Source organism: Danio rerio, chromosome 5 (genome assembly GCF_049306965.1).
Source record: "Danio rerio strain Tuebingen ecotype United States chromosome 5, GRCz12tu, whole genome shotgun sequence".
NCBI classification, from domain to species: domain Eukaryota; kingdom Metazoa; phylum Chordata; class Actinopteri; order Cypriniformes; family Danionidae; genus Danio; species Danio rerio.
This window is the reverse complement of record NC_133180.1, coordinates 7,747,207-7,760,310: the sequence shown is the minus strand read 5'-3', so window position 1 is coordinate 7,760,310 and position 13,104 is coordinate 7,747,207. Positions and strand designations below refer to the sequence as shown.

Here is a 13,104-nt window from a genome sequence, read left to right as displayed (position 1 = left end):
GTGATATTGCAAGAAAAAGATCACAATATCATGTTTCATATCATTCGATAATTATTAAATATTTTGAATAATAAATTTAGAAATATTAGGATTTATTTAACCACTTTACTAGTAATTTAATAGTCAAAAACAAAAATATCTGATCGCTTTATAATAAAATAAATGTTAAAGAGACTCAAACTTGATCAATGAAATGTGTGCAACAGTAAAGCATAAATACGGAAAAATCAACGCAAACTTTAAAGGTGTCAATATTAATGATACAGTAAACCTCAAACTCTGTCAACAAAACAAATTACGAGAATCAAATCTGAGATTTCAAGTAAAGGAATCAACCATCATTATTCAAATACATACTGCAACATTACAAATTGTGAAGTTCAATGACTATATTACCCGCTATGCTAAAAATCTTTCAGATGGGGAGCTAGTGGTTGGGACGCACAAGAAAAGAAACCAAAAAGCCACTCAGATGACATCCTTATTTATTTACAATCTCCTTACTGCTGCTATACGGCACTTTTTTTCATATGTATTGATATCCTAACCTGAAGTGACAAGTTTGCGAGTGGATTCCTTGACCATTTACAATGGACTTTGTGCTTGCATACCCCTGGCGTCTTTCTTAACTAGGTGACCATCAAGCGTTTTTTTAGAGGATGACAATGACCAAACCATTGCTGCTATTCTTATATAAGCTTGTGGAAAAAAGTATGTTGTTGTCTGAGGTAATTAGTCTGCCGTTACTGAAAAGTGTATTTTCCATACAAACTGTGAAGCAGATTGATTAGTTCTACTTGAATGAAAATTGCAGTGCACTCAGGGCATTCAGAAAAATTTAGATGTTTTCAACAAGGTGTGGCTGGAAAATGCACACAGTTCTAGTATTAATCAGTACTGAATTATAAAAAATAATAATAATAATAATATTTTTCCACTAACATTTGAGCGATGTTGATACGTACTTAAACAGCAGTGATTGGCCATATAAATGTAAAAAGTCCTGGGTTCCACACAAATCACTAGTGTTGGGACAACATGAAGGGTGTAACGGATCACAAATCTCACCGTTTGGATCACACTACGGTGTTTGAGTCACGGATTGGACCATTTTTCAGATCAGCAAAAAAGGAGACGACAAATGTCATTTCCTTTCCATTTGCTTTTCTTACTTAGATTTTTTTGTCTTGTTTCTAGTCCAAATATCTAAAAATTCCTAAATCAAGAAGAATTTTCTAAACAAGCAAAAAATATTGCCTTGTTTTGAGAAATATTATGCCAATATTAAGTCAGTTTTTCCTTAAAACAAGCAAAATAATCTGCCAATGGGGTAAGCAAAATAATCTTACGTCAAAAGAAAAAACAAGATTAATTTGCTTACCCCATTGGCAGATTATTTTGCTTGTTTTAAGGAAAAACTGACTTAATATTGGCATATTATTTCTCAAAACAAGGCAATATGTTTTGCTTGTCTAAAAAATGCTTCTTGACATAAGAAATTTTAGATATTTAGACTAGAAACGAGACAAAAAATCTAAGCAAGAAAAGCATTTTTTGCAGTGTACAAAGTATTACTGCAAAAAAAAAAAAAATTGCTTTTTACAAACAGAACTTAAAAAAATAAATAAATAAATAAATAAAAATCAAGAAATGACCAGCTGAATCAAAGGAAAAGATTCAATACTGTGAAAAATGATCTACTGTTGCTGAAAATGGTAACTAGAGAAATCTAACATCTTCTATAAAAATCATATTTATTTTCAATAAATGATTCACTAATTCACACAAGGCTTCATGTTTCATTATACTGTAGGTGTATCATTTTTGAAAACCCATTCAGTGACACAATTTTGATGGTTTTGTTGCCACCTGTTGGTTACACAATGTAATTGCTACAACATTCACTTGCGTCAAGTTCCATTAAACAGTGATTTTAATCTACCATGAACATCAGGGTTTATAAGAGAACTATAAACAGTTCTCCCAGTACTTCTGTGTTATTAAATAGTTTGTAACTCACTGAAAATGTGTTTGACCGAGAGAGATTCACTTTTTACACAGATTTGAATGCAGCGCTTTGAAGGATTAATAAACAAGTCATAAAAGCAAGTCATCATTTATCATTCATGTTGCGCAGGTTTGAATTGAGATCACGATCTTTAAATGTTTAATTGTGAAGCTTTACACTGAATGCATTAATGCGGGGTAAACAAACAGTGACAGAAAACACCTTTAATTGATAACCTAAGAAAGCATTTAGGTCCCACCACAACTTTTGCCTTCATCATTAAATTTTACAGGGAAGTCTAAATGCTTTCATACACGTGATTTGAATGACGTGGGAGGCAATCTCTCTACAATTGTTATAAGTGTTTTATTAGCCTGCAAGTTCAAAAAAAGTTATTAATCTGCAGATCCGAACTGTGGGATGCGATCAACCGTAATCCATTACACCCCTACCCAACACAAAGACAGATCAGCTGATCGAGGCTGCTTTAAAATGCTCCAGTGTCATTGTAACTGTGTTTGCATTCGGTGGTAAACTAATGCCCTTCACAGCCAATCACAGTTACTGTTGTTGAGAACACAATGGCCATTCAGCAGAGTTTATCAATGTGCTCAACAGCGCTCAAATGTTAGCAGGAAATAGACATTTTAAAAATTTCAGTATTGATTGGTACCAAACTCAATTTTGACAACACTATAATGTACTAGAATGACAAGGTTCCCACTCTATAGCCCTATTCGGACAAAACAGGGTTTCTGCAGATATCATAGTCAATTTTAAGACGTTTTCAGACCATTGAGTATTAAATTTAAGATCTATCACAATATCAAAAACACGCAAACACAAAGAGAAAAAGCAAAAATCACAAAATTAGTGGTAAAAGTATTCAAATTGAACAGCACTGAAGACAGGTTAGATGCACCATTAAACTAGAAAAAAAAAAACAAACAAACATCTTAAGGCTCGCCTCGCGCCACATCACGCACCACACGCAACAGACAAGGCTTTTACACTTGCTGCGTTCGCCATTGAGACTCTTTAAAATGACAGAGGGCGGTCAAAAGAAACTGACTGTAAAATCAGACGGATAAACAGAAGTAGAATGTTTCTGGAACTACGTCATATCATTAATATCATTGAAGATTTTTAAACAAATGTTTTATTTTTCATAATTTATTATAAAGATTTTTATAACAATTCAAGATTTTTCAAATCAAACTTTGATGCATATGCTTTTGTTCATATCTCGGACAGTTCTACCTTTTAAAGTTGCCCTGCAACAGAACATGGGTTGCTCTACAATTATATTTTTTAATATGGCAAGAGTAAAAGCATTTAAAAGTATGCTTACTAAAAAAGCAGATGTTTTTTTTTTTTTTTTGTCCACTTAACAGTTCACATATTACTGGCTGGTTATTTTCTGTTCTATACTTATGCTAAAAAAGCAATAATGGTCCCACATTCCTGACCATTATTACCAATACAGGGCTCAACAATAAGGACTGCCCGGTGGCCCAGGGCCAGTGTGAGAGACACTTGGGACAGTAGACCGGATCATACTGGCCCGATTGGGACAGTGCTGCCTTGTCAGTCACTAACATTTAATTTGTCTGTGACTATTTGTGCATTTTAAGCTTGTGTTAAGTCTTTAAATGCTACCTTCTCTGTAATGTCGTAAACAACATATTCGATTCGTCTCATATGATTGATTTGACCATGCTATTTTTTTTTTTTTTTTTTTTGTAACCTGGTAACAACCAGTACAGCGTAAAAACAGCAACATGGCGGCAACATCAAATTAAAAGGCTAAACGAAAATGTCCGTCTCTAACGTCTTGGAAGTAGACATTTATGTGGCAACAACACGACAAAATAAAAATGAAGTGATGTTATGCGTAGTTTGCCGTCAGTTTTACAAGTATTGTTAAATAATTTCAAACTGCAAAGTACCTCCACATTCTCCATACTGCTCTTTTTGTTTGCATAACATTTATATTTACAATTGTTTTTTAAGTATTGAAATTCTAGATTTACAGACTTTATTTTTGACACATTATTTAAAATATGTGGCTAAAAATAGCTATTAACTTCCTTTTTTTTGGTGGGGCCAGTGAAAATTTTGGCAGGGCAAGTAAAAATCTAAACCACTAGCCCGATCGGACCAGTAGAAAAAATCCTTAGCGTTGAACCCTGCAATAAAGCCTTGAAATTGGGCATCCGGTAGCCGATAGGTTCACATATTCCTTTCCAGTTATCAAAAACATAATTTGTTACTTAACTTTAGTTTGTAAATTGTAAATTGTCTTAAATTCATAATTGTAATATATACACATCTGTATAAAAACCTATGACTGGTGGAAAAACATTCTGTAATATTAAAACCACTTGGACCTCCACTTTTGCATGGCCTCTTTTTTGTTTTAACAAACTTATCCCTCAGGTTTTCCAAACTTTTACAAAAACTTTCCTCTTTTCCCACGGCTGTTGCAATTTCTAGCCAAGAATTATTGGTCATCTGGTTCTCCCTATGATCATGCATGGACGGATCATAAAGATGTCTGTACAGTTGTACCCTTTTCAGACAAAATCTCTTCAAAGTGTTTCAAATTCAACTCAAAGGAAACGCAGCGCCACGCAAACTGTTCGCTTAAGTCTTTAAAAATTCTGTCAGCCGAAATCATGTTGCGCGCTCCAAAGGCGAACTACCACAAACACAGCGATGACGTCACATTCGCTGCGAGGGATTCACTGAGTTCAATAACAAAGCTGATTGGCTATAGCATGTTGGTCTCATTTGTAGTTATAATACTAATAATTTATTAGTGAAATAAAGAACTAAACGCCATAAAAAACTAGCAACAACAACAAAAGAGAGTTTAAATGAGCATTACATGTAGTTACATGGACATCGAAAAAATAAGAACTGTGCAAAATTTTTAAGACCTTGAACAGCAAATTTAAGACTTTAAGGCCCCGCGGAAACCCTGTTAACTGGAGGACCTTAGAAATATCAGATTCTGACAGGATCAAAATCAATGTAGGAATTTCTGTCATCTGATATCTCACTTAAAATTCCAGATCAAATCACCACAATATCTGCATCTCTAAAGTGGGAGGATAATCTAAAAGTTATTCTTAAGAAATCTCATCAATGGTTGTGTGTTTTGTTTTGCAAATACATTAAAAATGACAGTAACTTCACTTGAGTACCAAATGTAGCTACTTCTTGCTGCTGAAGTTTGAAACGCATTTCTATTTACTAATGATATCCAAGTGTGAAGTGTTTGTCATATTCCTTCTGCTTGAAAAAATTATTTAGTCTGAACACTTACAATTCAGCATTGCAATGCCCAAAACTACCAAAGTAAAAGGAAAATGTTTTTTCCAGCTTGTGTCAATATTATGATAATACTGTATAAACTATAAAAGGCTCAGCAATTATTGCAACAAGATAATTTGATGCTATCAGGAGCTCATACGAAGAGGAACTAGCTGCATTGTACCTTTGAAAATGAAATCCAGTGTTTAGTTCTTAGCAGATTCTGTAACATAATTGCAGCTTCTGGATACAAGATCTCATTTACACCAATTTCATCCAATCTGCTGTGTTTACCGAGCATGTTGATCCAGGAGCACGTCCTAATCTCGTCGAGTGATGCACGTCAGCTGCTTTCATCATAAAAACTGATGCTTTATGACAGTAGAACATCTGAAACATGAGAAAACGCTGCTGTAATATCCTGGAGAAAACCTAACACAAGCAATTGAACACTTTTTAAGAGATGCAGATGGAAAAACAGAAGGAAGTATAGGAGCAAACAAACATTTAAGGCACATAATATGAAGCAAGGAGCTTCCCTGGTACATTTCTGATTCATAAACAAGTGACAAACAACCAGATTGAGTGATGCTTTGGGTGAAAGTGTCATGTTTAAGTAATGCATTAAATTTAACAGATTGATGCAGTTAACTAATCTGAACAAATACTTTTTGAAAATAAAAATTACTGAAATTAAAATCAAAAGATGTTTCCCAGAGATGGGTTGCGGCTGGAAGGTCATCCGCTGCGTAAAAACTTGCTGGATAAGTTGGCGGGTCATTCCGCTGTGGCGAGCCCGGATTAATAAAGGGACTAAGCCGACAAGAAAATGAATGAATGAAATTTAAAAGATACTAATATCCAATACTAAAAAAGTAAAATATATATTTTAAATATTTTATTTATAAAACATATTCAAAATATATTCAAAAACACTTTAATGATAATAGTACAGAGATTTGAAAAAATGCAATTTAAAAAACATGATTATTACTGGCATAAAATCAATGCAAATTAGTAATATAACATTGTGCCATGATGCATTATGTTTAAAAACATTACTTTTTTTGATCACGTTGGTTTTATACTGTATATCATTTTGAAAATAATAATATTATACATATCCCACAAGCAACGCAAACATACACTCACCGGCCACTTTATTAGGTACACCTCAATAGTACTGGGTTGGACCCCCTTTTTGCCTTCAGAACTGCCTTAATCCTTCCTGGCATAGATTCAACAAGCTACTGGAAATTTTCCTCAGAGATTTTGCTCCATATTGACATTATGGCATCACGCAGTTGCAGCAGATTTGTCGGCTGCACATCCATGATGCGAACGTCCCGTTCCACCACATCCCAAAGTTGCCCTTTTGGATTGACATCTGGTGACTGTGGAGGCCATTTGAGTACAGTGAACTCATTGTCATGTTCATAAAAACAGTTTGAGATGATTCACGCTTTGACATGGTGCGTTATCCTACTGGAAGTGGCCATCAGAAGATGGAGACACTGTGGTCATAAAGGGATGGACATGGTCAGCAACAATATGCAGGTAGGCTGTGGCTTTGACACAATTCTCAAATGGTACTAATGAGCCCAAAGTGTGCCAAGAAAATATCCCCAACACTATTACACCACCACCACAAACCTGAATAATTGATAAAAGGCAGGATGGATGCATGCTTTCATTTTGTTGACGCCAAATCCTGACCCTACCATCTGAATGTCACAGCAAAAACCTTCTCTATCTATCTGACTTATCAACGCTTCTCTAATCTTCTATTGTCCAATTTTAGTGAGCATGTGTGAATTGTAGCCTCAGTTTCCTGTTCTTAGCTGACAGGAGTGGCACCTAGTGTGGTCTTCTGCTGCTGTAGCACATCCGCCTCAAGGTTGGATGTGTTGTGTGTTTAGAGATGCTCTTCTGCACACCTCAGTTGTAACGAGTGCTTATTTGAGTTACTGTTTCCTTTCTATGAGCTGGAACCAATCTGGCCATTCTCCTCTGACCTCTGGCATCAGCAAGGCATTTACACTCACAGAACTGCCACTCACTGGATATTTTTTCTTTTTCTGACCATTCTCTGTAAACCCTAGAGATGGTTGTGTGTGAAAATCCCAGTAGATCAGCAGTTTATGAAATACTCAGGCCAGCATGTCTGCCACCAACAATCATGCCACGTTCAAAGTCAATTAAATCAACTTTCTTCCCCATTCTGATGCTCGGTTTGAACTGCAGCAGATCGTCTTGACCATGTCTATGAGATGCTGCCATGTAATTGTCTGATTAGAAATTTGCATTAAAGGGCAGCTGGACAGGTGTACCAAATAAAGTGGCCGGTAAATGTATATACACAGACATCAAAACATAAAAAAATTAACCAATAAGTTTCTCTGTAAGAGTTTTGACATTTATACTAACAAATAACCGAGTTGGTCGAGGTTTTTGAGTGAAAAAAAAAGTATACTTTTAGCATGATTTTTTTTCTGATTTAATTGCTTTTAGTTTCAAATTATTGCTGATTTAAAAACATGTCTTCTGAAAACAGGATAGATGCATGATATTTGAAGTGAATTATTGAGTGATATTATTGGAGTGTATTTACCACCACAACAGATTGCATGGTAATTTTGGGTACTACAGTATACACAGTAAAATAGGATTTTGTCTATGAAATAAAGTATAAACCAAATTTTTTAAAGAGACACGCTGTAATTATCAGTCAGTTTCCATACTTTAGTGCTTTGTGTATTTACGGTTGTGAACTGCATTATGGGATGTTGATCTCTGCTCTGTCGACTTTTGATGTTGCAAATTCAACTCTACACTTTAACAAAGTGGCTTTTACTGACATTTTAATAGTTTGAAACAATAAAATACATTAGAAATAATATAAAGAGAAATAAACCTGTAAAATAACAGAAAATGTAGGCTACTGGCAGATTTTTACAAGGGTTTTGTAGAGTAATACAGGCTACAACACGAACCCAGACAATATACTACTTTAAACTAATAAAAAGGCTCATAAAAGTAACTTTTTTCCAACTTTTTTAAGGTTAAAATTTCTCAGAAGAAAGATCAAGGTCTCATAATGCGATTCAAAAGCATAAACAAACCGGAGGAAATACAAAATATAAGTAACAAAATACGGAAAACTGCTAATCTACAGGTATTGTTTACAGTACAGGGACAAAAAGTAACCGTTTAAAACACTCACGTGACGTAAAATGCTGAGATACTATGGTAAATAAGCAGGACGTGGTCTGGAGGGTTTAGTGGTGAGTCAGTCTTCATGCGGCGTCGCGCTGTTTGTCAGACCGCAGGCCGGAGGAGGAGAGCCAGCTGGCGGACACACTGACCTGTGTTAGAGGACTGGATCTGGCAATGTGTCCCGTGTGTGGGTCAGGGTCATTATTACTGCACACGCCACCAACAACTCAATAAGACGTACAGTCACACCAATGCCAAACTGACGTTCTGTTATATTAGCCTGCGAAGCGAGTTTTGTTGCCTGTCAGTTTAATTGTGCACGCGCTCTAAGCAGGGTGGATTCTGATTGGCTGTCATTTGAATTGGTCGTCAGGTGGAAATAATTCTAATTTCCTAGCAGCCAAAGAAAGTCGCTGTTAGGGATGGGCGATATTAAATATTTTTGTTTCAGATCCGATGCTAAGTATTTCAAGACAAGTATCATCGATACCAATACCAATACTTAGGCTAAGTGAAATATTTTATATTGATTTATAAAAATGATTATCGCCTTTATAATTATTATTAATATTAATAAATAAAACACAAGACGCATGATTACATTTATTAAAACTACAGAACTATAATTTACAAAATAGCTCCATATATAATGAAAAATAAATACACTGCACCAACCTTGTTTAATTAAAAAAAAAAAATAGTAAAATCTCTCCCATGCTTCTTGTAATAGCTGATGCTCTTTGGGAGTCATCTAAGAAATATAATATGTATTTTTAAAGCCGTGTTACTGGCATTTAAAAACCTATAATAGTACATCTCTCCCAACTGTTACATGTACTAAACTTTGTATTTTATTTGATAAACAAGTTTATTTAAAACTATTTATACTAAACTTAAAAAATATTTTAATCAAGTAAAATAACTTCAGATACTTCGTTTACATACAGTCATGATGACCACGAATCCGCTTTCGATTTTTGCAACCTGCGCTGGGTGTGTGTGGAGTCTGTACTGTGAGCTAACATTGACCTCTTAGTGGAGATACAGCAAAAAAATATAGTTCTCATTCGTGTTCCTATTTAAATGAATATATAATATGTGATGCTATAATTATTGAAACATTCTAAAATGTCTGATCACTCAGTAAGAAACCCCCCCCCCACCCACCCCACTCCTACATTTAGATTTTTCATTTGATTACATTAAATAACAGCTGTGTCACTTTCAAAACGCACACATCTATAATGAAAGCATTTGATTGCGTCACTAACTTTTATGCTCATTTAAGACTAAATTTGTTTACAAAAAAACATCAAAATCGACATGATTAGATATTATTATTAATATTATTATTATTATTATTATTATGTGTATATGTCTGTTGAAACATGCACCCAAAACCCAGTGTGTCCACTTTCGCGTGTACAGAATCCATTTGGGAAACAGCGTATTTATCACTATGGAGCTCGACTGATAGTCACGCTCTGCTATATGACTGTTTTGAGGACTGCATAGAGGAGGCGACAGCGCCTGTAATGGAAAAGAAGGGAAGTTTCGCCATTTTATATTTATTTCAAAGTTTTTTCATGCCTAAATAAAATGAAAGCACAGAACAGATTCACATTTAGGAGCAGGGGGCGTCCTCTGGTGGTTCGGCGGTATGGGTTGCATATAGGGAGGATCGGCTCTTTAATGTTTATGGCCAACCCTCATAGAAAGATTAAAAATGCAGGAGAAATATGGGAAAATACCTTTACAGGATGACAGCGGGATAAAATTGTAAATTACGGGAGAATCCTGAAAAAAAACGTGAGGGTTGACAGGTATGTATAGTACATACAGTACGTAAATACATATAAATGTTCAGACTCTTTTTTTTATATATAAATATTAATAACTTAAAAGATTTAGGATTATGATCTTCTGAAAAGGATCCATAGGCTGCGCCCATTACATCACTACTCATGTACATAGGCTAGTGCTACATTTGAATTTACAACATGACCATAAGAAACCGGCAGGCAGTGGGCCAAACCACTGTGTATGAGGGGGAACTGTTTCTAAATGCATTTAAAAAAATGATAAATGCAGTTTTTTTTTAATTTAGACAATTAATTTAGCTATACATATGTAACAGAGGCCAGCTAGTAAGTGCTCCTCACTCACTCCTCTGACCTCTAAAGGTGCTCTTTAGCCTCCTTGTTGGAGCATTTGACTCCCATGCGGAAGGTCACCGGTTCGATCCCAGCTCAGGGCGGGTTGGATGGTGTAGATATGGTGGAGTTCCACATACATATATTTTTTACAATAGAGAGTGCGGGTTTTTTTATATATATTTATTTTTAGACAATCCTCGGATGAGAGAGGACATGTTCACCCCGGGATTTACGCACATGGGTGCGCCGCAAATCAAAAGCATCAGAATAGCAGCGCTTTAATAAATGGCTTTAGCAGAAGGTATCGTGCATATCAAAAACAGGCAAAGAAATAGATTAATATTATTCAACATATCCCAGATTTTTAAAGAACATTTATAGATGTAACCCCATTTGTAATCTTTAACATTTTCAAAAGAAACTGTAATTTAATTACACATTTTTCTCAGTAACTGTTACAATTACTGTTACTTTTATTTTGTAATTAAAATATGTAACGCCGTTACATGTAACTAGTTACTCACCAACACTGCGTATGTTCTATATAATATGAATGTGATTTGCATGAATGGAACTCATACATACTACATCCGCCATTTATCATTATCACATGACCTATCTGTCAGTTGCATCGCTTCACTCCAATTCCTGAATTCTCTCATGGTGCATGATGGGATAGCGTAGCATCCATCGGATGCACACTACAGAGACTCATTGGAGGTAGTAGGTTTTCCGGGTCTCACCGTTTTTTAAATGCTTTTCAGATATACTACTCAGCTTGCATACTGTTTTAAATCTTGGCTACTATATAGTATGAAAGTATGCGATATGGGATGCAGTCATCTTGGGTAATCTTAGGACACAGTGGTAGTATGGAAGCCGTTCCCGCCTCTGAGTTAAAAACAATAACTCAATTCTGACCTTTTCTCTCAGAATTGTGAGATGTAAACTCTAAATTGAGTTATTACGTCAGAATAATGTTATATAAAGTCAAAATTCTGAGATATAAAGTCGCAACTCCGAGTTATAAAGACCGAAATTCTGTTTCTGTTCAGTAAAAGTGTCAACCAAACACTGTGTCGCTGCCTTTATTGGGAAAATTGGGCTCTCGAGACCAGTTAACAAAGCAGAGAGATGAAGAAAGAGTCTTTAATAATCCATTTAGCACGATCGCATCACAGCAAGAAGGTCACTGGTTCGAGCCCCAGCAAGGTCAGTTGGCATTTCTGTGTGGAGTTTGCATGTTTTTTCCCGTGTTGGCGCGGGTTTCCTCTGGGTGTTCCGGTTTCCCTCACAGTCTAAAGACATGCGGTACAGGAGAATTAAATAAACTAAAATGGGGTGTGTGTGAAAGAGTGTGTATGGGGTGTTCCACAGTAATGGGTTGCGGCTGGAAGGGCATCCGCTGCGTAAAACATATGCCGGAATAGTTGTCGGTTCATTCTGCTGTTGTGACCTCTGAAATAGAGAATTTTGGTCACAAAATTGTAAGAAGCTAAATTATCATATGCATTTATTCATATGACAAAACATGTCTTTTTGACTCGAGAAGGTCCATACTGACTCTAAAGGCAGATACTGATAAGAGCAGGGCCTGGTGTGTGGACTTTGAGGGTTTTATGATGTGGTCAATTGTTGATTGGTCAGTTTGATTTTCTCAGTATTTGGGCTTTAGTCACATTATCAAGAAAGATACAAAATAGGTGGTAATATCGGGCCCTGGCTCTTTTTGCCTGCCCTTTCTTTTCCTGGCCTGTCTTTTCCTGCTCTGCTCCTCGCCTCCTCTGGAGTCTATCTTCTCTGAGGGTGCTTTCACACCTGTGAATCGATTCAGTTGTTCTGAAACAGAGATTACTATTGTTACATTGTTGCTCTTTGCTCTTGGAGCGGTTCGCTTTCACACTGCAAAGTTTCTAATCGGACCAAAAGAGCTAAAACAAGTCACGTGCGAGTAAACTCTCCGCACATTGGTCACAGTGTCAGGGTTTATTTTGCAGCGTCCCGCTAAGGCTTATAGCTAAGCTGTCAGGAGAGGTGGTGGTTTGGTGGTGATTGACAGGGTGTGCGCGCAACGTGTCAGAGGAGAGATGCAGTGGGGAGGGGTGAGAAGGGTGCGCGACGATGCCTATTTGAGGACCGGGAGGGAGACGCGAGATTACCGGGAGATCATCACTTGTTTGCGGACATCCGGAGACTCGTGAAACTTCCCGCCATACTCATAATTCTCTCTTCATATAGCCGTAAGCCTATTACATATCCATAAAACACTGTGATATAACCGCGCTCGGATCGGATCGCTTTCTCACTGCAATCGAACCGCTCCTGGGTTCGTTTCAATCGAGCCGAGACCACCTCATTCAAGCGATCTCGGAGTGATTACTTTGGCGTGGAACAGAGGCCTGTTCA

The 13,104-nt window shown here is 36.4% G+C and overlaps 1 protein-coding gene across 7 annotated transcripts in view; it reads right to left on the bottom strand.

Annotated features, from left to right (window-relative positions):
• unc5ca (unc-5 netrin receptor Ca) overlaps positions 1-8,826 on the bottom strand; it is a 467,777-nt gene extending 458,951 nt beyond the window's left edge. For 6 of the 7 annotated variants that reach the window (XM_073951920.1, XM_073951922.1, XM_073951921.1 and 3 more), the window contains exons 1-2: positions 8,550-8,826; positions 5,621-5,716 (exon numbers count right to left, since the gene is read on the bottom strand). The gene's annotated coding sequence lies outside the window, so the exon portion shown is untranslated. Of the gene's footprint in view, positions 1-5,510; positions 5,717-8,549 lie in introns of all 7 variants that reach the window. The other variant, XM_073951925.1, reaches the window with a different exon arrangement.
• Between the last annotated feature and the right edge of the window lie 4,278 nt (positions 8,827-13,104).